The sequence below is a fragment of the Dipodomys merriami genome, unplaced genomic scaffold, assembly GCF_024711535.1.
Source record: "Dipodomys merriami isolate MVZ:Mamm:240054 unplaced genomic scaffold, mDipMer1.0.p SCAF_3, whole genome shotgun sequence".
Taxonomy (NCBI): Eukaryota; Metazoa; Chordata; class Mammalia; order Rodentia; family Heteromyidae; genus Dipodomys; species Dipodomys merriami.
In genome coordinates, this window is record NW_027204492.1 from 89,066,353 (window position 1) to 89,091,095 (window position 24,743).

A 24,743-nucleotide genomic window follows, 5' to 3' on the forward strand; every position below is an offset into this window, starting at 1 on the left:
CCAAGATAGGGACACAAGTGTTTTTTTCTTTCTTGCTATTGTTTTTTTTATAATATATAATATATTGTTTTTATAATGTACTATGTGGTTTTTTTTTTTTTTGTTTCTTTTGTATGTTCTTCCCCAATCGTATAACCCCTGCTTTCACTGTATTTGATTCTGGTGCCCTGCATCTTGTATATACATTTTTCTAATTTGGGGAGGGGAAGGGAAATAACAAAATGCTGAAATAAGGATTCAGGATGAACCATTATAACAATGAGGTGTATAAGATACTATGTTGAAAACAAACTTTATAACATTGGGGTTGGGGAGAGGGAGGAGTTGGGGAGCTGGGGAGGGAAAGGATGGTAGGGGAAAAACAAAGGAGGAGGTAGCAATGCTCGATAGGAAATGTACTCATTACCTTACGTAGGTAACTGTAACTCTTCTGTACAGTATTTTTACAATAAAAACATATATATATATATATATATATAAATTTCATGTACAACTTTCACCCAGATTTAACAGTTGTTCACATTTTGCAATATTTGCTTTTTTTTGTTCTTCTGCACATATATCTAATAGAGATATATCATATAGGTATCACATATGGATCTATGTGTTGTAGGTACAATATACAGTTGTATTATTGTCTTTATGTTATTTTCATTTAAGAGTAATTCACAAAGCTGTCTGGAGGGTCCTCAGAAAGCTAAATATATACATCCCCTACAACCCAGGAATACCACTCCTAGGCATCTACCCTGAACAACAGGACCAATATACAAGGACACATGCACCTCCATGTTCATTACAGCACTGTTCACAATAGCCAAGATATGCCCCACTACAGATGAATGGATCCAAAAATTGTGGTACTTATATATAATGAAATATTATGCAGCCATTAGAAAGGACAAAATAATGGCATTTGCTGGGAAATGGATGGAACTAGAAAAAATCATTTTGAGTGAGGTAAGCCAAGAGCAAAGCAACAAATGGGGGGTGGGGAGAGGATGGGAAGGGATGGGAAGGGGAAACAAAGGAGGAGGCTGCAATGCTTGATAAGAATTGTACTCATTATCTTGCCCATGTAATTGTCACCCCTCAGTACAGTATTTTCACAATAAAAAATAAATAAAAATTTAAAAAAGCAGCAAATGGCACATGGTCTCCCTGATATGTGGGATGTTAAATACAAAGTGCAAGGAAATATGACAAAATAAACAGGACTTGAGAAAAAAATAGACTAATTCACAGACCTCATGTTTCCCCTTCCCATTCTTTTTTGTAACCATAATACAATACTTGAATTCAGGAAACATAATATCGATTAATAGTGTGATCTAGTATATATACTCAAATTTTGTCAATTGCCTCAATAATGTCTTTGCTCTTCTAAAGAAAGCAGTTATGTTCTATAGATATAAATTATGTAAATAAAAGTTATTTTATACTGAAAAAAAATAATGTCTTTGCTCAAGGCTGGTCTTGAACAAGATCCTATTTTGCTGTGTAGCTGTATAGCTGGGATTACAGGTATGTGAGATTATACCCGGCCTCCAATAATATCCTCTATAGAAATGTTTTCCCTCTTTGATCTAGGGTCTAACCCCAAATCATATATCACATTCAACAGTCAAATCCTCTTTAAACTTTAAAAAAAGAAACAATTTCTATATTTTTCTTTGTCTTAATGTCAGTAGAACATCTTTCAGTTTAGATTTGTATATTTCACCATGCTTAGATTCAGATATTTCTTATTTGGTACCAACACCAAAGAACCACTGTTGAGTTCTTAGTGCATTGTCTAATAACTGACAAAGTTGGTTTGAATTAGTTTGTTAAGGAGGTAATCTTTCTGGTTTTCCATAGTAAAATTGCTATTTTTCCTCTTTAATGCCATTTTTTTTGCTCTTGTTGTATTGGGCTTTAAACTCAGGACCTTGTGCTTGCTATGAAGGTACTCTACCACTTGAGCCATAACCAGCCCTTATTCCTTTAGTTACTATTCAGATAGGGTGTCATATTTATGTCTAGGCCTGCTTTGTCTATGATCTTCCTAATTTATGCTCCCTGTGTAGCTTCGATGATACCCAGCTTATTACTGGCACATCTGCACCCAACTTTTTTTTTTTAATATATATATTTTTATCATAAAAAAACCATAGAGGTTACAGTTATGAACCTAGCTCCTAATTCCCACATCCAAAGTAGCTAGCATAACAGGCCTGTGTCACTGTGGCCAGTGAATGTATCTTTCTTAATGTCTTCCAGAGAAGTCTCAAAAACCCAAGCAAGCTGGGCACTGGTGGCTCATGCCTGTAACCCTAGTTACTCAGGAACCTTAGCTCTCAGGATCACAGTTCAAAGCCAGCCTGGGCAGGGAAGTTCAAGAGATTCTTATCTCCAATTAATCTCCAAAAGCCAGAAATGGAGCTGTGGCTCAAGTGGCCTTGAGTGCAAAAGCTTAGGGACCACACCCAGGCCCTGAGTCTTAAGCTCTAGGACCAGCAAAAACAAAACAAAACAAAACAAAACTCCACTCTCCAAAGCACCCAAACAACCAAAACAAACAAACAAACACAAAACTCAAACAAGTGTTCGGTCATAACATGGATACAAAACACATTTTATAAATAAAACAGATCAGAAAAATATGCTTCTATATATCAGTGTTCAAAGTATTTTTATTATGCAAATAATCTCACACATATAATGATAGGCAATTATTACTACTAATAAGGAAGTATCTGTAGGTTAGGACCATCCATAGCTCACATTGCACATCTGTAGAGAATACCCCTGATGTATTTCTTTGTGGTTTCTTTTCTCTGACCACATCAAAGCCTGAAGCAAAATATGGTGATTTAGAAAGATAAGACACAGCTAATATATTGACCCCCTGAAATTGGCCACCTGCAAAACTGAGGCTGCTTCTGGTTTGTGGAAACTTCTTAATAACCCTGTCTTTCTATTTCTGCCTGGCTCAACTGCATTTCAATAGGTTCTGACTTTGTTGGAATAGAGAACAGGAAAGCTGCCACATTTGATAATGAGACTGGAATCTTAAGCTTCTCCATGTTTCAGAAAAACCTCTCAAATATCATTCTGAAGTAGCTTTACATATTCTCATCCCCTTCATGTAGAAAGATGACAATATTTAGCATCCTTGAATTTGAATATGCTTTAACTTTTAAAAGATGATCTATTCCCTTTTCTTTTTAAATTATGATAAATGTGACATATAAAATGCTCACAATCTTCTAAAGGAATGATCCAAAAAAGCAAGTAGAGAAGATGAAATCGTTTCATAAAAAGGTCACTAAAGAGAAAAAGATGCAAGAATTAAAAAAAATATATAATATAGGTATAAAACCTATATATATATATATATATAGGTTATATATAAACACACACACACATATATATATATATATAGGTTTTTCATGTATATATATACATATATATATATATATATATATATATGACAAATACAGAAAACATACACTAAATTAGCACTTCTTAATTCTAACCAGGCACTGGTGGCTCATGCCTGTAATCCTAGATACTCAGGAGGCTGAGATCTGAGGACTGCTGTTTGAAACCAGCCCACGCAGGAAAGTCTGTGAGATTCCTATCTTTAACTGACTAGGAAAAAGCCAGAAGTGGAGGTGTGCCTCAAGTAGTGAGTGCTAGCCTTGAGAGAAAAAGCTCAGGGACAGCACTCAGGCTTTGAGTTCAAGTCCCATTACCACCTCATCCTTCCCCTCTCCCCCAAAGTAATTTTTTTCCTCCAGGTTTAATAGAGGCTATTATGTGTTTTGCTTGACAGTACTTAGGTTGAACTCAGAATCTCCTACTTGCTAGGCAAGGGCTCCACCACTTATCCAACTTCTAGCTGTTCTGTACATTAATAATGCAAAGTTTTACCAGGCACCAGTGGCATATCTGTGCCTACTTACTCAGGAGGCTAGGATCTAAGATTTGAGTTTCAAAGCCAGGATGGGCAGACAAAGAGTCTCAGGGGAGACTCTTAGGTTGAATTAAGCAGAAAAATACTGGAAGTGGAGGCATGGCTCATATGGTAAGAGTGTCAGCCTTGAGTGAAAAAGCTGAATGAGAGCGCAAGGGCCTGAGTTCAAATTCCAGTATAAGGAAGGAAGGAAGGAAAGTTGGAAGGAAGGAAGGAAAGGAGTAATTTGTGGAGAAAATTGATTTGGAAGACCCAGCATTCATGATGTATTGATAAGCAAAAGCAGAAGACTACAAAAATAGCATACATGCTTTATCTGTCATTGCATACATGCATATAAAAAATGTAAAGGCATATATGAAAACGAAAACAAGTTATCTCTGAGTAGTAGAATTTAAATTTTTTCCTTGTGTTTTTCTTGACTTCTCCAAGTTTCCTCTATTGAGTATGTATCACTCTCTTTCAAAAAATTTTGTACATTAAAAAAAAGATTATACATTAGTTATATAGGGGAAGGGAGTGATTTTTTTGGTGACATTTCCAGGTATGCTTGCAATATATTCTAATCCATGTCACCCTCTCTATCATTCTCCCTCCCTGCTTCCTCCCTCTTAAAGCAATTTCAGCAGGTTTCATTATTCTATTTTCATACAGAACATGTATTACTTTCATAATTCGATGGAATTGGGTATTTGATAAGCACAATAGAAAAGAAAAGCTCAAGATGGAGAGTGAGGGGGAATTACTTGAGAAGGTAATTCTCTATACTCTACTTAATCTTCATCTGCAGTGGCATGTATCTTTTTCTTGTTTTTCTCTGCTGAGCCTATGAAGCCCTTTCTGTATTTGGGAATTTCTCACCTCCAGACACTCTGAATTTCATTTCCCCCAAGGTAATAGACAGTGGTCCATTTTTTCCAGCTTGTCTTTCATTGACACACAACCCATTAATTTAGGCTTCAAACAAATATAACAATGGTTCATAAGCCAATGCCATTAGAAGGCAGGTGCCATGTGATATCCACGGCTGAGTGGCATTCCTCAAGAGGTGGAAGCGGTAGAAACTATAGCAGGAATCACCTGAACTTGGTGGAGGCAGGAGAGGATCTCTAGAAGAGATATGGTTTGGGTATTGTCTGAGTTGCTAGATTCTCTGGTCCTCTGGGAGAATCTGTGAGCTACTTAATATTCTTTCATAACTTGTATTTCTGCTTAAACTGCTCTGAAGGAATTTTGTTCACAATTAAGAATCCTGACCATTATGAATCAAATTGTGTTCCTCTCAATATTCATACGATAAAGCCCTAAGCCTTAGGACCTTACAATCACTGCTGATGAGCCTTTTAAAGAGCAATTAAATTAAGATGAGACCTTGAGGTAGGCTCTGATCTAACAGCATTCATGACTTAATTTTTTTTTTTGTGCTGATCTGGACCTTCAGGGCCTGGCACTGTCCCTGAGCATTTTTTTCCCCTCAAGGCTAACACTCTACCACTTGAGCCACAGCTCCATTTCAAGAATTTCACAGATGTTCCTGCCCAGGCTGGCTTCAAACTATGATCCTCAGATCTCAGCTTCTTGAATATCTAGGATTACAGGCATGAGCCTAAAGTGCCTGGCCGTTCATGTGTTTTTTTAGGAAAGAAAGACACACCAGAGATGTGTATGTACAGAGGGGAAAAAAAAACCCATGAGAATACAGTGAGTAGGTGGCTCTATGTGAGCTCAGGAGAAAGGCCTCAGGAGAAACCAACCTTGCCAACACCTTGATCTCTCATTTCTGTCCTCCAGAAAATTAGTTTCTCTTGTTTAGGCCACTCAATCTGTAGTATTTCATTATGGTAATCCAAGTCAAGTAGTGTACTGACAATACAAGGATCCATTTAGAAAAGAAAGAAATAAATCTATGCTTTGGTTCATGCATTCATGTTTGACAGCAACAGGAACGACAGAGGGTATAGCTAGGATAGTGAAGGCCAGGAAAACTGGCAGTCAGGGGCCAAGGAAGTATGTGAACAACTGGCCAGGAACTCAGAAAGCTGATGCAGTTAACTCATGTGCAGAAAACTTTAGGCCACAAGTCAGAGTTACAGGCAGGAGACCAAAGACAATGTCCCATAGTTAGGATGATGGACAATAATGAGAGTAGTGTGGTAATGGATTTGAAGATAATTTTATTATCATTTAGTTTTGAATAACAGTTATTCATCTTTTTGTATGTGCCAGTACTGGGGCTTGAACTCAGGACCTCCTACTCTCACTTGGCTTTTTTGGCTGAAGGCTGATGCTCTCTACCACTTGAGCTACATATTCATTTTTTCCCCCTGTTTAACTTAAGTCTCACAGACTTTCCTGCCCAGATTGGCTTTGAACTTCTATCCTCAGACCTTACCTTCCTGAGTAGCTAATATCATGGCATGAGCCACCAGCACCTGGCTATTGTTATGCCAAGGTCGCAGGACCCTTCCCCGCAAGAAGACCACCGAGAGTCAGACTCTACAGCTGTTTTATTTAAAAGGGCTGCAGCTCGGGCCTTGTCCTACACTCCGACACAGCGGAGCCTAGGAGGAGAGCCCCGAGCTAAGGATTTGCAGGTCTTATATAGGCACACAATCAACCAGGAGTTTTGATTACCACCACGTGTTGCTTTGCTAGACAGAAACAAGCAACAAGTGGTCACTGCCTCAAACTTTAACCTTTCAGCTATAAGCATTCATATGGTTTTATTTATTTATTTTTGTTGGTCTTGGGACTTGAGCTCAGGGCCTGGGCACTGTCCCTAAGCTTTTTTGGTCCAGGCTAGTACTCTTCCACCTTGAGCCATAGCTCCACTTCCAGTTGTCTGATGGTTAATTGGAGAAAAGAGTGTTATGGATTGTCCTGCCTGGGCTGGCTTTGAACCATGATCCTCAGATCTCAGCCTTCTGAGCAGATAGGATTACAGATATGAGACACCAGCATTTGGCTAAATGTTCAGTTTTATTTGGTTACACGAGAATTATATGCTTGTGCTGGGTGCTAAAGGCTCACCTCTTAATCCCAGCTACTCTGAAGATTGCGGTTTGAAGCCAGCCCGGGCAGGAAACTCAGTGAGACTCTTATGTCCAATTAACTGCCAAAAGATGGAAGTGAGCTGTGGCTAAAGTGGTAGAGCATCAGCCTTGAGCAAAAAAGCCCAAGGACAGCACCCAGGCCCTGAGTTCAAGCCCTAGGATGGGGGGGGGAAAGAAAGAAAGAAAAAGAAAGAGAGAGAAAAAAGAGAGAGAAAGAAAAGAAAGAAAGAAAGAAAGAAAGAAAGAAAGAAAGAAAGAAAGAAAGGAAAGAAAGAGAAAGATAGGGAGGGAGGGAGGTAAAGAAAAGACATATGCTCATTTATATTTCCTAAGAAATATAAATATAAATTTAAGTTGGGCACTGGTGGCTGAAGCCTATAGTTCTAGCTACTCAGGAGGCAGAGATCTGAGGATTGCAGTTCACAGCCAGCCTGGGCAGGAAAGTCCATGAGACTTTTCTCCCCAATTAACCACCAGAAAACTGAAAGTGGAACTGTGGCTCAAGTGGTAGAGTAGTAGCCTTGAGCAAAGGAGTTCAAGGACAGCACCCAGGGCCTGAATTCAAGCCCCACAACTCACTCTGTCTCTGTCTCTGTCTCTGTCTTTCTCTGTCTCTCTCTGTATCTCTCTGTTTGTCTCTCTCTCCTTCTATCTCTGTCTCTGTCTCTCTCTCTCCTCTCTCTGTCTCTGTCTCTCTCTCACACACACATACAGAGGCAAAACTCATGAGCAAGCCTTATATCCAGAGATAATATAACTAGTTGCATTTCCTTTAGGAAGTTTTTAATACATAGATAATACATTTTTAAAGAAATCATGACTGCCTCATTCTAGATAATACCTATCATGTATTCATTTATTTCAGGTAATGATGTCCTTAGAACACTTTCCCATACAACTTTTCTTATGTAAGTCTCAAGTCAATGGTCTGTCTAGTTCTGGCAAGGAGGGAGGGCACTATGGTTCAGCAAATTTAGAGGGATACGTGGAGGTGTGGCTTATGTGATAGAGCACTATCCTTAAGCGATAAAGCTGAGTGAGAGTGCAAGGCCGTGAGTTCAAGCCTCAGTACTAGCACAACATAAAAAATTCTGAGCACTGGTGGCCTATGGTTGTAATCCTAGCTACTCAGAAAGCTGAGATCAGAGTATTGCATACCCAAGGCTTACACTGCTCGGCTGAAGCTCTGGCAGGGGGTTTTAAGAGTGGGGCAGATCCATGTATGTGAAATAGCAGTTGGCGTGGCTGGGCGGGTCTTCAAGTACAACTAGCACTTCCACTTTCAAAGCCCTAGCATTGCTCTGCACAGGGGATCCAGTGGCAGTTCTGGCTTGTCTGTAATGGGCTTTTCTCTTTTCTACCTAGGCCGCCAGCTTTCTGTTTCATTGACAAAATTAAGGGTCACTAGCTCTTGTCACTTGTATATATCCATGCCCTGCTGGGGGGTGGTGTTTAGGACTGTATCCCATCTGCCCTCTTGTTCTCTCCTACATATAACCATTTGGTTTGGGATTGAGACTCAGTTGCTGAGTTAGTTTACTCAACCACTGGATTCAAGCCAAGCCTGGGAGCCTTTTGGTGAGTCTGCCTTTCTCATCCTAGTTGGAATGGTTAGCATCAAGAAAAGAAACAACAGCAAATGCTGGCAAAGATGTAGGGGGTGGGTTTGAAGGAACCTTCATACACCATTGGTTGGAATTTAAATTAGTGTAGCCATTATGGAAAGCAGTATGGAGGTACCACAAAAAATGGAACTACCCTATGATCCTGCTCTACCATTCCTGGGCATGTGTCTGAAGGAGCACTATTTACAAATAGCAAAAATGTGAAATCAGTCTAGATGTCCATCAGCCAATGATTGGATAAAGAAAATATACATAAATATAAAATATACATAAATATACAAAAATATACACAATGGAGTATAATTCAATCATAAAGAAAGTTGAAGTTATATTGTTCACAAAATGGATGGAACTAGAGATCATCATCTTAAGCCAGATTGAGAAACATACTTAGTGTATGTTCTTTTGCATATATGGACTCTAGTGCTTAAAAATGAAGATAGGAATGTAAAGCAAGTTCTGTCTGAGTATGGATACCTTCAGGAGAGTAGAGGGAGAAAGGAAAAAGATAAACATGATCCAAGTACTTTGTACATGTGTATGAAAATAGAATAGTGACGCCTACTGAAATTGTTTTTAAAAGGGAGTGGGGGCTGGGAAAGTGGCTCAGTGGTAGAGTGCTTGCCTTGCATGCATGAGGCCCTGGGTTCGATTCCTCAGCACCACATAAGCAGAAAAAGCTGGAGGTTGTGCTATGGCTCAAGTAGTAGAGCTCTTGCCTTGAGCTGAAGAACTGAGGGACAGAGCCCAGGTCCAGAGTCCAAACCCCAGGACCAGAAAAAAAACAAAAAACAAAACAAAACAAAATAACAAACATTAACAATAAAAAACATACCAAAAAACCCCAAACATTTAAAAAAAGGGAAGAGGGAAGATGGGGGAGGAAGCAAATCTGATTGGGGTACATTTTAGGCATGTATGGAAAAATCACAATGAAATATCCTTGCACATTTAATGTATGCTAATAAAATACTTACTTTAAAAAACCCAACCTGTTAAGCTAGGGTTTTAAAACCTGAGGAAAAGAGCACATACTCTTGTTAGTGTTAGTTTATGCTTTAATTGTAGGACTATACTTCATCATATTGGGTCCATCAGACATTAGTGACATTTCACTAACCAAACTACAGTTGCAGCTCCAAATGAATGCTTTAAATCATACACAGAAGCAATTTAGGAAGTTGCTGTCTCCTGCTAAGGCTAAATGCAAGCTATTTTGTGAGAGGGTTATAACCTTTTCTATTTGGAATTGAACTTGGGCTCAGAAGAGTAGTTTTGCAACCTTTTGAGGGCTCTCCATTCTTTTTTTCTATAATGGCTGTGCTAATTTCCATTCATACTAACAGCAAAAGCCATTCTTTACATTCTCATCAGCATTTGTTATCTTTTGTCTTTTTGATAATAGCTATTCTAACAGGTGTGAGGTGATAGTTTATTGTATTTTTTTTATGAGCATTTTCCTGATTGTTAGTGCTATTGAGTATTTTTTCATATACTTGATGGCTATTTCTATGTTTTCTTTGGGAGAGTGCTCATTTAGGCCTATTCCCTTCCCTGATTTTTTTCCTTTATATGATGCTGGAGATAGAACCTAGGGCTTTGCATATGCAAATATTCTTGAGCTAACACACACATTGGCTCTATTGTCTTTTTTTTTTTTCCTCAGTCATGGGGCTTGAACTCTTGGCCTGGGCACTGTCCCTCAGCTCTTCAGCTCAAGGCTAGCGCTCTACCACTTGAGCCACAGCACCACTTCCAGTTTTCTGGTGGTTTAATGGAGATAAGAGTCTCACAGACTTTACTGCCTGGGCTGGCTTTGAACTGTGATCCTCAGATCTCAGCCTCCTGAGTAGCTAGGATTATAGGCATGAGCCACCAGTGCCTGGCTCCTATTATCTATTTTTAAACCAGGTTATTATTATTATTATTATTATTGGCTATTGAGTTTTTTGAGTTCCTATATGTTAGATATTAATCCCTTGACTAAATTACATATTACAAGTATTTTCTCCAGTTCTAAAGACCCTTTCTTCATTCTGTTTTTTTCTTTGTTGTACAAAAGCTTCAGTTTATTGTAAGCCCATTTCTCTATTTTTACTTTTGTTTACTGTCCTATTGGCCCTTCCATGACATTAAGTATATTCACATTGTTATGAAATCATTACTGTCACCTAGTTCTAGAACATTTTCATATTTCCCAGCTGAAATTCCCTATCCATTGAACACCAACTGCACACTGCCCCTTGATCTTCTCTCCTAGTAACCATTATTTTTTCTGCCTCTATGAATGTAGTCAAACTTACTGAAACTCTAGGTATTACAAATAAATGGAATCATTATTTGTCCTCTTGTATGGCTTGTTTCACTTAGCATAATGTCTTTAAGGTTCATCAATGTAGCATGTATCAGAATTTCCTTCCTTCTTAAGGCTGGATAATATTTGCTTGTGTGTGTGTGTGTGTGTGTGTGTGTGTGTGTGTGTGTGTGTGTGTGTGTGTGTGTGTGTGTGTGTGTGTATCTGAGAAGGCCACATTTTGTTTGTCCTTTCATTCAATGATGGACAATTATTTTTTTTCCCACACTTGGCTACTGAGAATAATGTCTCTATGCATGTGAATGTACTTACTTATTTGGGTTCTTGCTTTCAATTCTTTTGGGTATATAACCAGAGGTAAGATTGCTGGGTCATATGGTAATTTTCTGTTTAATTTTTGATGACCTGCTATAGCTTTTTTCTGCAATGGCTATTCTGTTTCATATTCCTACTAGCCATTTACAAGTGTTCTGATTTTTTCCCCCACATCACTGAACCACCATTGTCACCACTCCAGAAAGCTCAAGTATGCGCAAGTGCAGACCATTGATTCAATCACTAGCGAGTCTCATTCAGTAGATCTTCAGTGAGGTTCAAGAATCTGCATTTTTGAAGAAGTGGCCCCAGGTGCTTCAGTAGCTGTGGGCTACTGACTTTAGCAGCAAATCCCATGAATGCCAAAGTTTGGATTTTTTTTGCCTCTGTTTGACCTCAGTACACTCAGCCATATCAATGAGTTTCAGGGCTAGGTTTGAGTGATTGCATGCAGTCAATATTTAAATGTTAATTATAAGACTTCAGGAAAGAGGGGCTGGGAAGGTGGCTCAGTGGTAGAGCGCTTGCCTTGCATGCCTGAGGCCCTGGGTTCGATTCCTCAGCACCACATAAACAAAAAGAAAAAAAGCCGGAAGTGGCGCTGTGGCTCAAGTGGTAGAGCGCTAGCCTTGAGCTGAAGAGCTGAGGGACAGCGCCCAGGCCCAGAGCTCAGGCCCCACGACCGGACCAAAAAAAAAAAAAAAAGACTTCAGGAAAGAATGCCTTATAGAAGCTATTTTCAGACTTCTTCAGCTTCCTGTATTTTAGTCATCTTTTACAATTTTTTTCCTATTTATGCTTTTCTGTTTCCCAAGCTTCCAACTTTAAACATGTATTACTTATAGAATTAGAAAAAAACAATTTTCAAATCATTAAATAAAACAAAAGCCTCTTAAAGACTGAAGTATTTTCTCTGCCAAGTCTTTTCAGCTTCCACTTCTCTTCACACCAAAACATATAAATCACTGGAGGCCATGGCTTTTTGGTATTTCATTTTTAACTGTGCTAGACTACATGTCTCATAAAATGACAGTTGTTGCATTTTATAGAAACTTCAGAAAAATAGATTGGTAGGTCTTGCTAACAGAGACTTACAATCAAAGATATTTGCATTTAAAGGCTGAGACTTTAACGTTTAGCATTGAACCCAGAGACAATTACACAGGAGACTTCAACAGGTTAAAATGCCAATTTATTAAATTACAGTAGGAAATAAAACATCAAATAAACAGTACTACTCCTGTGAGTTGGCAAACACATCTTATCCCTTGCAGAAATGGATAACTAGGAACTAAATGATTGTGCCATTGAATAATTATTGGGTGGACACATGAATCAGTCCACAAGTTGTTAGTTGGTTAAAATCTCTGGTGTCATAACACTGTCAAAGCCATTCTCCTTCTAGAATGGTATTTACAAAAAATTCCAGAGCAAGCTGGGCACCAGTGGCTCATGCCTGTAATCCTAGCTACTCAGGAGGCTGAGATTTGAGGATTGCCATTCAAAGCCAGACTGGCCCAGGAAAATCAGTGAGACTCTTATCTCCAATAACCTACGAAAAAGCAAGAAGTGGAACTATGGCTCAATTGGTAGGGTATTAACCTTATGCAACCCCTCTCCCCCTGCAAATAAACAAAAACAAAAACAAAAACTCAGGAACAGCGCCCATTCTAGAGCACATTTGTCAGCGAGTCAGGATAACCTACCTCTCACCCTGTTGTAGAGCCAGGCAGATTTGTCCATTGGCCCTCTCATTCTGTGTTCCATGCAGAATGTCCCCTTTCTATGGACATATTATTCACTTTAGACAGCATAACTGAACAGATGACTTACATTCCAGGAAAGCTGTCCTGAAAATGCTTGCTCACACCTCCCTACACATTAGATAACAAAGCAAGACAGGGAGGAGCTATTAGAGTGAAGGTAGTGTCAGAGTTGGAGGGGAGAGGGGTAAATGCTGCAAAAAATCTGTAAAAGATGTTCAAGCCTACTTTTAGAAATGAGAGTTGTTGGGCTGGGAAGGTGGCTCAGTGGTAGTGCGCTTGCCTTGCATGCATGAGGCCCTGGGTTCAATTCCCCAGTACCACATAACCAAAAAGAAAAAAAGCCGGAAGTGGCACTGTGTCTCAAGTGGTAGAGTGCTAGCCTTGAGCTGAAGAGCTGAGGGACAGCGCCCAGGCCCAGAGTTCAAGCCCCACGACCAACAAAAAAACAAAAACACAAATGTGTTCTTCTAATACCTACCTCTCACTTCAGCCCTAAGAACCCACCTTCTGTTGCTACTGATTTATCTATTTTCAGTATTTCATATTAATGAATCCTATAATATGGAACCATATAATATGATGTCTTCTCTGTTCTATTTTTTTTTTTTTTGCCAGTCCTGGGGTTTGACCTCTGGGCCTGGGCACTGTCCCTGGGATGCTTTTTTTTTTTTTAATTTAAATTTTATTTTATTTTATTTGAGAACATACTGTACAGAGGGGTTACAATTACATTGGCAGGATAATGCATACAATTCTTACCAAGCATTGCAGCCTCCTCCTTTGTTTACCCTTCACCTCCCTTCCCAGCCTCCCCCCTCCCCCCCACCCAATCATACCCCCCTCCCCCCCCACCGACATTGTAAAGCTTGCTTTGACATGACTAGTATAGGTATGAGTCAAGCGGAAAAGGTCAGATAATGTGATGTTAGGAAAACGAACCCTTAAATATGTATTTTAATGTTTTCGTTTCTTTCATGCATGTGTTTCTAATGCATTTATAAGATTATTTCTTTGTTGCCTGGGATCCTTTTGTTCACAGCTAGCACTCTACCATTTGAGCAACAGCTCCACTTCTGGCTTTTTCTGTGATTTATTGGAGATAAGAGTCTCATGGACTTTTCTGCCCTGGCTGGCTTCAAACTATGATCCTCAGATCTTAGCCTCTGGAGTAGGTAGGACCACAGGAGTGAACCAGGAGCTCCCAGCTTTAAATTAACAAAACCTTTTCAGGGGCTGAGAAGGTGGCTCAGTGGTAGAGCGCTTGCCTTGCATGCCTGAGGCCCTGGGTTCGATTCCTCAGCACCACATAAGCAAAAAGAAAAAAGCTGGAAGTGGCGCTGTGGCTCAAGTGGTAGAGCGCTAGCCTTGAGCTGAAGAGCTGAGGGACAGCGCCCAGGCTCAGAGTTCAGGCCCCACGACCGGACCCCCCAAAAATCAACAAAAAACCAAAATCTTTTCAGGTTGATCCATGCTGTAGCATGCATCGGAACTCCTATTTCTCTATGTATCTGAATAATACCCCTTTATATGGATAGACCACATTTTATTTATCCATTTATCAATTGATATATTAGGATCACTTCCAGCTTTGGATTATTATGAATAATAGTACTGCGAATTGCACGTGCAAGTTTTTATTTGGATGTAAATTTTCACCTCATCTGGATATATAACTAGGTGTGGAAATGTTAAGTCCTTGTATGTTTATCATTTTGAGATTGTCAAGGCAACTGAACCACTCTTTAACCTAATCAACAAAGGCTCCAATTTATCCAAACCATTGCTAATAATTGTTAACTGGTTTTGTGTGTGTGTGTGTGTGTGTGTGTGTGTGTGTGTGTGTGAGTGAGAGAGAGAGAGAGAGAGAGAGAGAGAGAGAGCGAGAGAGAGAGAGAGAGAGAGAGAGAGGAGAGAGAGAGAGAGAGAGAGAGAGAGAGTGTCCTGGGGCTTGAACTCAGGGCTTGGGCACTGTCCCTGAGAAGTTTTGCTCAAGACTAGTGTTCTACCACTTAAACCACAGCTTCATTTTCAGCCTTTTAGTGGTTAATTGGAGATAAGATTCTCCTAGATCTTCTTGCCTGGGCTGGCTTCAAACTGTGATTCTGAGAAGTCAGCCTCCTGAATAGCTAGGATTATAGGTATCAGCCACCAGCACCTGGCTTACTGACTTTTGTTTTTTAAATTATAGTCTTCGTAGTGGGTGTGAAGTGGGGTCTTATTGTTACGTTGATTTTAATTTCTTTGATGATTATAGTATCTCTTCATATACTTATCTTGGCCATTTATATCTCTTCCTTGGAGAAATTTCTATTCAGATCTTTTGTCCATTTAAAAAATTGTATTGTCTTTGTATTGCTAAGTTACAAAAGTTCTTTATATATTTTAGATACAAGTTTCTTATCAAGAATTTCAAAGACTTTTTTTCATTCCATGTTGTCATTTCACTTTTTCTTGTGCTAGGGATGGAGCCTAGGGCCTTGCATATTCTACCATTGAGCTACATCCCCAGAGTGTCATTTTGCTTTTGTAAGGACAAAAAAATTAATTTTGATCAAGTCCATTGTATCAGTTTTTCCTTTCATTGCTCATCCTTTTTGAGTCAAAAGAATTCAAATATGCATGAGTGAAGACTTACTCCTATGTTTTCTTCTAAGATTTTATAGTTTTATGCCAGGTGCTGGTGGCTCATGCCTGTAATCCTAGCTACTCAGGAGGCTGAGATCTGAGGATTGCAGTTCAAAGCCAGCCCGGGCAGAAAAGTCCATGAGACTCTTATCTCCAATAAACCACCAGAAAACTAGAAGTGGCACTGTGGCTCAAGTGGTAGAGTGCTAACTTTGAGCTGAAGAGCTGAGGGACAGTGCTCAGGCCCAGAGTTCAAGCCCCACCACCACCACCAAAAAAAAAAAAAAAAAAAAGGATTTTATAGTTCTAATACTTAACGTTTAGACCTTTAATCCAATTTGAATTAATTAATGTGAGTAAACCTCTTTCAACTTCTTTCCTTTCCTTTTTTTTCCTTCCTTTTCCTTTCTTTTCCCTTTTTAAAATTCTAATATTGAGGCTTGAATTCTCAGTCAGCTCACTTGCACCACTGGCACTCTACCACTTCAGCTATGCCTCCAGTTCTGGTTTTGGTGGTTATTTTGGAAATGAAGTCTTATAGATTCTTCTGCCTGGGCTGATCTCAAACAACCATTTTCTGAGCCGGGTACTGGTGCCTCAAGCCTGTAATCCTAGCTACTCAGGAGGCTGAGATCTGAGAATTGTGGTTCAGAGGCAACTCCAGGCAGGAAAGTCTAAGAGACTAATCTCCAATTAAATAACACTGAAAGCCAAAAGAGGCACTGTGGCTCAACTGGTAGAGTGGTAACGTTGAGCAAAAGGATCTCAGAGACAGTATCCAGGCCCAGAGTTCAAGCCTCAGGACTGGCAGGAAAAAACAAAAAACAACTATCTGTGGATCTCAATCTCTGGAGTAGCTAGGATTCCACGTGTGAGCCAGTGGCACCAGGCTTAACTTTCTTTTGTATGTAGATATCTAGTTGTCCCAGAACAGTTTCTTGGAAAGATTTTTCTTTCACCACTGAATGGCCTTGTCAATAAAAAAGTTTAACATTGACGGGCTGGGAAGATGGCTCAGTGGTAGAGCGCTTGCCTTGCATGCATGAGGCCCTGTGTTCGATTCCTCAGCACCACATAAGCAAAAAGAAAAAAAAGTCGGAAGTGGTGCTGTGGCTCAAGTGGTAGGTAGAGCGTTAGCCTTGAGGTGAAGAGCTGAGGGACAGCGCCCAGGCCCAGAGTTCAAGCCCCACGACTGGACCACCCCTCCACCCCCGCCAAAAAAAAAAGAAAGTTTAATATTGACGCAGAAGTTTATTTCTGGATTATTAATTCTATTCCATTGGCATATACATCTATTCTTATGGAAGCACTCCATTTTTTAAAAATTGCTGTTGCTTTGTACTAAGTTTTGAAGTAGTCCTACAACTTTGTTCTTTTGCCAGACTGTTTTGGCTATTTTAGCTCCTTTTGTAATTTGATATGAAGTTTAGAATCAGTTTGTTAGTTTCTGTAAAGAGGCCAGCTGAGTTTCTGATAGGGATTATGTTGAACATGAAGATCAGTTTGGGGAGTATGGCTATTTTAATATTAATTTTATGGATTCATGAACATACAAACGTTTTTTAAGTTTACTTAAATCCTTAATTTCTGTCCACAGTGTTTTATAGATTGCAGAGTATAAGCCTTACATTTTTGGTTATTTAAATTATTTAAATTTATTTTCTTGATGGTATTATCGGTGGAATTGTTTTCTTAATTTCATTTCAGATTGTTCATTCCAAGTGCAGAAAAACATAATTGATTTTTATATATTGATTTTGTATCTTGAAATCTAGCTGAACTCATTTATTAGTTATACAGTTATTCCTTAGGATTTTTGTGTCAGAGGTATTATCTGTGAAAATAAACAGTTTTAATTACTTTCCATGCCGAATGCCTTTCTTTTCTTCTCTAATTCCCCTTGCTAGAACCTCCAGTACTATGTTGAATAGAGGTGGCTAGAGTGGATATTGTTTCTTATCCTGGGAAGAAAGTAACTTAGTCTTTCTCTTTCTTTCTCTCTCTTTGCCTGCCTGCCTGCCTGCCTCCCTCCCTCTCTCCCTTCCTTCCTTCCTTCCTTCCTTCTTTTCTTTTTTTTTGTGCTAGTGCTGGAGCTTGAACTTAGGGCCTGGGCACTGTCTCTGAGCTTCCTTTGTTCAAGGCTAGAGCTTTACCTCTTGAGCCACAGGGTCACTTCTGGCTTTTTCTGAGTAGTTTATTGGAGATAAGAGTTTTATGGTTGTCTTTGAACTGCAATCCTCAGACTTCAGTCTCCTGAGTGCTAGGATTATGGGCATGAGCTACCAGCACCAGGCTCTTTTCTTTCTTAGCCAGTAAGCATAACATTAGCTATGCTTTCTTTTCATTTTTCTTTAACACAAGGCCTTATGCTTGCTAGGCAGGTCTATATCACTTAGTAAATTGCTAAATTGTCAGCTTGGAAAGCTGTGTGTGTGTGTGTGTGTGTGTGTGTGTGTGTGTGTGTGTGTGTGTGTGTGTGTGTGTGTGTGTGTGTGTGTGTGTGTGTGTGTGTGTGTGTGTGTGTGTGTGTGTGTGTGTGTGTGTGTGTGTGTGTGTGTGTGTGTGTACATGCACGCACATGCGTGCCAGTCCTAGGGCTTGAGCTCAGGGCTTGTTCTTGAGCTGTTCCTGAGCTTTTTTGTTCAAGGCTCCTGCTCTACCACTTGAGACACAGGTCCTCTTCTGGTTTTCTGGTGGGTCAATGTATATCGACATTTATTCTGACTCAATTGAAAATAAGATTCTTAGGGACTCTCTTGCAGGGACTGGCTTTGAACAGTGATCATAAGATCTCAGCTTCCTGAGTAGCTAGGATTACAGGCAATAGCCATTTTGTGCCCAGCCCTCTATTGTTTTTGAGAATGCCTTTATAAAGAACTTTTCTTTATTCAGCTACAAATGAAATGATTACCTTGGGAAGAGATTCAGAGTCATCTGTTTTATGGCCTGTTTCCATCCCCTATAGGGGTAAAATTTCTGAGCCTTGGCTCTGGACCAGTGCATGGGAACAACGCACACTTCTTCCTGAATGATATCCTCATTTTAGAAGCTGAATGCTTGGTATTGGTGGGAGATAGCATCACATCTCAGTTTCCCTGTAAGCTGTAAGAGGGAGTTGTAAGGCCCCAGTATTCTCAGTGGTGTTGTACCAAAGAAGGAACCTCCTGAAGTAGGGAGACCATATCTAGATGATGCCCAGACATTCTGGTGCCTAGATGGGTGATAGGGTATTTCCGACCAGGTTCAAAGGCCTAGAAGAGAGAGAGGCCATTCATTGAATTGCAGATGTCATGCTGTTTAGTCTTAGGAAACCAGCTACAGAGAATGCTGGCCTTCAGTTTCTCCCCAATGGTTTCATTTACTCACCTGTAAACTATCTCCTTATATGGAAGGTTTAAGGCTATACCTCTAAATGGAAATTTCTTCTGGTACCTGAGCTACTTCCCATATTAGGTCTACTTTTGTTAAGACTTGGTCCACCCCAAGCATGTGATTTTTGTCTTTAAAGCTTTGTTCAAACTCTGAACTGGACTGCAGGTCTTTGAGACTGGAATCCACCTGCAGATGTCAGCTCTCCAGTAAAGACTTCCAATTTGACCTCGCAAAATGTGGTTTCTCTGTTTTCTCAGGGCTGAGACTTACCTTAGAACACTCCACCAGACAAAAAGGAGGCTATGAAGAAAGGAATCCTGTTTCTTGGCTCTACTTGTCAGGAACTTAGCTTGGCTAGAGACAGGATGAGAAATATTCCCATTCTTTTCTTCCCAGAAAGCTACAACTCTGACTGACAGATGAAGGGAAAGTGGCAGCCATATATGCTTGGTATAGCAGTCTGAGCTGGGATGAGGGAGGCGAGCAGACCTTTGTCCAAATACCACAGCTGCTCTATCTTTAACAAGTTTTAGAAGACTCTTTTGAATAAATATTACTTTATTTACTGTATCTACCCTTAGTGTTGGGGAAATGGAGGAGAAAGGAATAGGCCAGACTCAGTCATCAACAGGCGTGGACTGTTTATTAAGAAACAGCCATGCCCATGTAATTGTAACCCCTCTGTACAGTATTTTCACAATTAAAAAAAAAAAGAAACAGCCAGGGGCACAGACCTTCCTGAGGATTTGGAGGTTGTGCTAGAGGATTGGTACAGGAGCTGGGTTTTTATATGAGGTCTGAGCAAGGAGGCAAAGGTTAATGAAAAAGCCACTAGGTCAAGGAAGGTGGGGGCTTTTCAGTTGGGCCCACAATGGGATGTTTACAGCTGGACTTATGTGGATTGCCCAGCCAGCACATACCTGGGATTTTGCCTGGCATCTGTATGGGCCTGGGACAATAGGGTGGGGGTCAATCCTTCATATTCCATCTTTAGATACATAAAGAGATCTGGGCCAAGAGGGGAGAGCAAGTCCTTCACTTAGAACCATTCCAGAAGTTTTGAATGATTAGGAATTTTTTGTTTGTTTATTTTTGGTGGTTGCAAGCATGAATTCAAGGCCTGTGCATTGTCCCTGAGCTTTTTGCTCAGGGCTAGCCTCTACCACTTTGATCCATAGCTCCAGTTCTGGTTTTTAGGTGATTAATTGGAAATAAGAGCCTCATGGACTTTCCTACCCAGGCTGGCTTCGAACCACAATCCTCAGATCTCAGTCTCCTGAGTAGTTAGGATTATAGGCTTGAATGGTTGTTTTTAAAGAATAATTTTTCTAGTTTCTTTGGGGAAAATTGTGCAGAGCTTTACATATCACCCGTGAAACCGTACCTTGCCTTTGATATTTACATTGATTGATAATTTCTGGTTTTAAAATATTTTAAGCAAAAGTCAAGGTATTGAATTGAATCCTGAGTGAAATAATACCACAGAATCAAGTACCTTAATAAACTTGTAGATCCTGGAAGAATTTCTATGAAAAAGGAACTGTAAGCTAATAGGCCGACATAAAAAGAAAAGCAGTCACAGAATATAGTATTTGGGTGATTAACTCACTCCAGTTACTACACTACTTCTTTCTTTTTCCTTAAATATAACATACATTGAAATGATAAAGAGTATTTGATTGAGGTGAGTTAGTCTGGTTTAGCATAAACGTAATTTCTTTACAAAGCCCTCAATCTCTTTACTTTGTACATGACCACTTTATTGGGCATCTTTTTTTTTTTTTTGGTCCGGTCGTGGGGCCTGAACTCTGGGCCTGGGAGCTGTCCCTCAGCTCTTCAGCTCAAGGCCAGCGCTCCACCACCCAGCGCCACTTCCGGCTTTTTTCTTTTTGCTTATGTGGTGCTGAGGAATTGAATCCAGGGCCTCACGCATGCAAGGCAAGCGCTCTACCACTGAGCCACCTTCCCAGCCCTGGACATCTTTTTCTGTCTGCTTTTATTTCTTTTCTTTTGAAGTAAATTTTAGTAAGCATTTTACATAATGGCTTGAATTATCCCTTGGACTTGTTGAATGGCCAACTTCCTGCAAATATGTTTTTTTCCCAAGAGAATTGATACTTTCCAGCAGTGTTAATGGCAGGGCACTGTTTTCAGCTCAAAGAGTTGTGAATACTTCACAACAGGAGACTAAAGTTGAACTTTCATGGTTTACCTAACCAGATTTATAAAACCTACTCTGTTTACTTCTTATTGGAGATGATCAAAGTGATTTTCTGTTTATTCCTCCCTCAATGTCTATTAATAATCCTGAGGTCTATAATTCATATACTATATTTAAAATCAGAAACTAGGGGTTGGGGGGTATAATTTGGTGGAACAGTGGTCTCCTAACATGCCCAAGATTGGAGCTTCAGGACTATACTACTGCTACTACCACCACCACCACCACCACTACTACTACTGCTACTACTAACAACAACAATAATAACAATAGTAACTCAGAGGCTATAAATGAAACCAGATTGCCATTTCTCTAGCTCTTTGGGATCATAATTCACATCCTGAGGTTATGAACTAATTTATGAAAAATTATTAGTTTTATATCTGTTATTATTGACCATATGTTTGAAATAAATACCAACCAGAACAGATATATGTTTATAGCCATACTACTAAGTGCAAACAGAATGCAAGAATCTAGAGAATCTCCTTTGAGACAGATTCTGGCAGAAATAAGGTGATATCTGGCTTGTAAGGCTGCATACCAGCAACATTATGAACATTAATGCCAATTTGGGTACTAAGAATGCATGTGTCGATGGGCATGCCAGGTAGAGTGCCTTTGTAACCAGTTGCTTGGTTGTTGATTCTGAGTTTTTTTCCTTTAATCCATCCAACTCTGAGGCAGTTTCTTCTAAAGAGATGCTTGGACAAAAATAAATACATAAATAAATAAAACAAAATCCAAATAAATCTCAGTGCAATTTTGCTTTTGTTTTTGAAATCAGTTCCCTACTGGAGAAAAATCCCTGGTGAAGAGGTTAGTAAGACCTCAAAAACCTTTTGAGAACTGCTTTTCCTTCCAAAGATTTGTTGTTGTAAAGACTACAGAAATTCCCCTTCTAAAATGTGGCTTTGAAAAAAATTATATTAGTAACAAATTTTAGTGTCTTAAAATTCTATTAAAAGCCAACTTATTTCTTTCAGCTATGACTTCATTGGTTTTAGCCTCCAGAAGTCTTAATTTTTTATTATTTACAGTGTAAGTACTCATACTTACAGGGAATTACAGCACACAGTTATATTCAAATTGAATATTATTTAAGTATTGAAGGCTATAGTATTATATTCACTGAAACATAATTAAAGAACAGAAAAATATAATAATAAGTGGGTGGAAGTATGTGCAATAATAATTCAAGGTAGTCACTGCATTATGATTGTGCTGCAGATTGGAGGAGTATATAATGAGGTCTCCATTTAATGAGAGCACTTTAATTCTGAGCTAGATTAGAGGAAAAGGGTACTTCAGTGAAGTGCCAGTTCCTATTCTTGCTGTAGAAACAGTCAAAAGTGGTATTTTGAAAGGATTTTAATTGGAGTTTAGTAGTTGGTAAAATGAGAGATAGATTTTTCAGACTCTCACTACATCACTGTGTTTTGTACACTTAAGACAAAACTTACATGCTAATATTCTGGAAATAACTACTGAATAGAGGACCCACATTTCTTCCAATCAGCCTCCATCTATCTTTCCTAACTTAACTCACATAATTCTTCCATGGACACCTGCTACCTTTCCCAAACATCCTTCGTGTTGGCACTGGACATAGCATGAACACTTCCTTCAGTGCATGTAGGGCAGGGCCATTTGGTGCTGTTGTAACTTGGTGAAATGAGACCTCAAGAGCTATAGAGTTAATTAGCTAGATTCTTCTGAGCTGCTCTGGCTTTGGCTATCCTATCCTTGTATCTGAACATACTTTCCAGTTTCCAAGAGGTTTGGAACTCCTACTTCTGATTTTCTTTTGGCTAACTTCTTTGCCTTGTTAACAACGCTCCAGAATGGATGCTAGGGTTCTCTTCTATGAAACAATGATGGCTTGTTCTTTCTTTCCTACATCAGTGTCCAATCTTTCTCACATTTTCCACTTCTGTGTTATGGCTCTACCCAGCCCTGTAGTCTTCATCTTGCCCATTTTTTTGAGGAAAAGAATAGGACTGACTTGAGCAGGCTGTGAAGATTAAGTACTCAGTGGCATAACTTGGCTCAGAGAAAACTCTTGGTGAGTGGTACTTTCCATTATTAAATGACCTAGCCACCCATTTTTTTCTCCTGCTTATAAGAAGGATGATGTTGGGGAATCATGAGTTACTAGGGTCCTAGTTGCTGCTATAAAATCTCTTGTCCAGGGCTGAGAAGGTGGCTCAGTGGTAGCGCACTTGCCTTGCATGCATGAGGCCCTGGGTTTTATTCCCCAGCACCACACAAGCAAAAAGAAAAAAAGCCAGAAGTGGCACTGTGGCTCAAGCGCTAGCCTTGAGCTGAAGAGCTGAGGGACAGTGCCCAGGCCCAGAGTTCAGGCCCCAGGACCGGACCGCGCCCCCCCCCCCAAAAAAAAATCTTGTCCTTTTTTTTTTTTTTTGCCAGTCCTGGGGCTTGAACTCAGGGCTTGGACACTGTCCTTGAGTTTCTTTTGCTCAAGGCTAGCACTCTACCACTTGAGCCACAGCACTACTTCCAGCTTTTTCTGTTTAGGTGGAACGGAGGAATTGAACCCAGGGCTTCATGCATGCTAGGCAAGCACTCTACCACTAAGCCATATTCCCAGTCCTCTTGTCCCTAATTTTTCAAATCATTAGGATGAAGCTGGGTGATAGTGGCTCACACCTGTAATCCTAGCTAAGCAGGAGGTTGAGATATGAGAATTATGGTTCAAACCCAGCATAGGCAAGAAAGTCTCAAACACGCTTATCTCCAAATAAGTGGTAGAGTGCTACCTGAGGATGAAAAAGCTGAGCAAGGGCTGGGAAGGTGGCTCAGTGGTAGAGTGCTTGCCTTGCATGCCTGAGGCCCTGGGTTCGATTCCTCAGCACCACATAAGCAAAAAGAAAAAAGCCGGAAGTGGTGCTGTGGCTCAAGTGGTAGAGCGCTAGCCTTGAGCTGAAGAGCTGAGGGACAGCGCCCAGGCCCAGAGTTCAGGCCCCATGACCGGACCAAAAAAAAAAAAAAAAAAAAAAGAAAAAGAAAAAGCTGAGCAAAAGCATGAGAACTTGAGTTCAAGCCCCAGTATGTGTACATACATACACAAAAATCATCATTAGGATCAATTAAAGAGGCCTTTACTACCTTCAGACTCTAATCCAGAGCTCAAACACAATAGATCATTTTCAGACTCATTCTCATGATGAGTTTTTAGCACTTAGCCAGATATATTATGTGTGTTTTAGATTGTTTGCAGAAATGTGCCCTCCTTTCTTCTACATAAAGGCTCTGTTCTCAACAGAGAGTTGTATTGAATAGCTCAGTATCTCATCTGTTTGACCCTGAGATGTAAAGTCAAACTGATGTCTATATGGAAGAGAGAGAAATTATTATAAAATCACCTAGACTAGGAGTCTTATTTGTCAAAATCAGACTTCTTTTTTTATTAATAATTTGAATTTAGACTTGATAAAGTACAAACTTTTGGAGCTGAGTGTTTCTTTAGA

General features: G+C 39.7%; 1 long non-coding RNA gene across 1 annotated transcript in view; it reads left to right on the plus strand.

The window, feature by feature from the left end:
- The window catches only part of LOC138839641 (uncharacterized), a 184,502-nt gene that overhangs the window by 61,566 nt on the left and 98,193 nt on the right, over positions 1-24,743 (plus strand). The gene's annotated exons all lie outside the window — the stretch shown is intronic.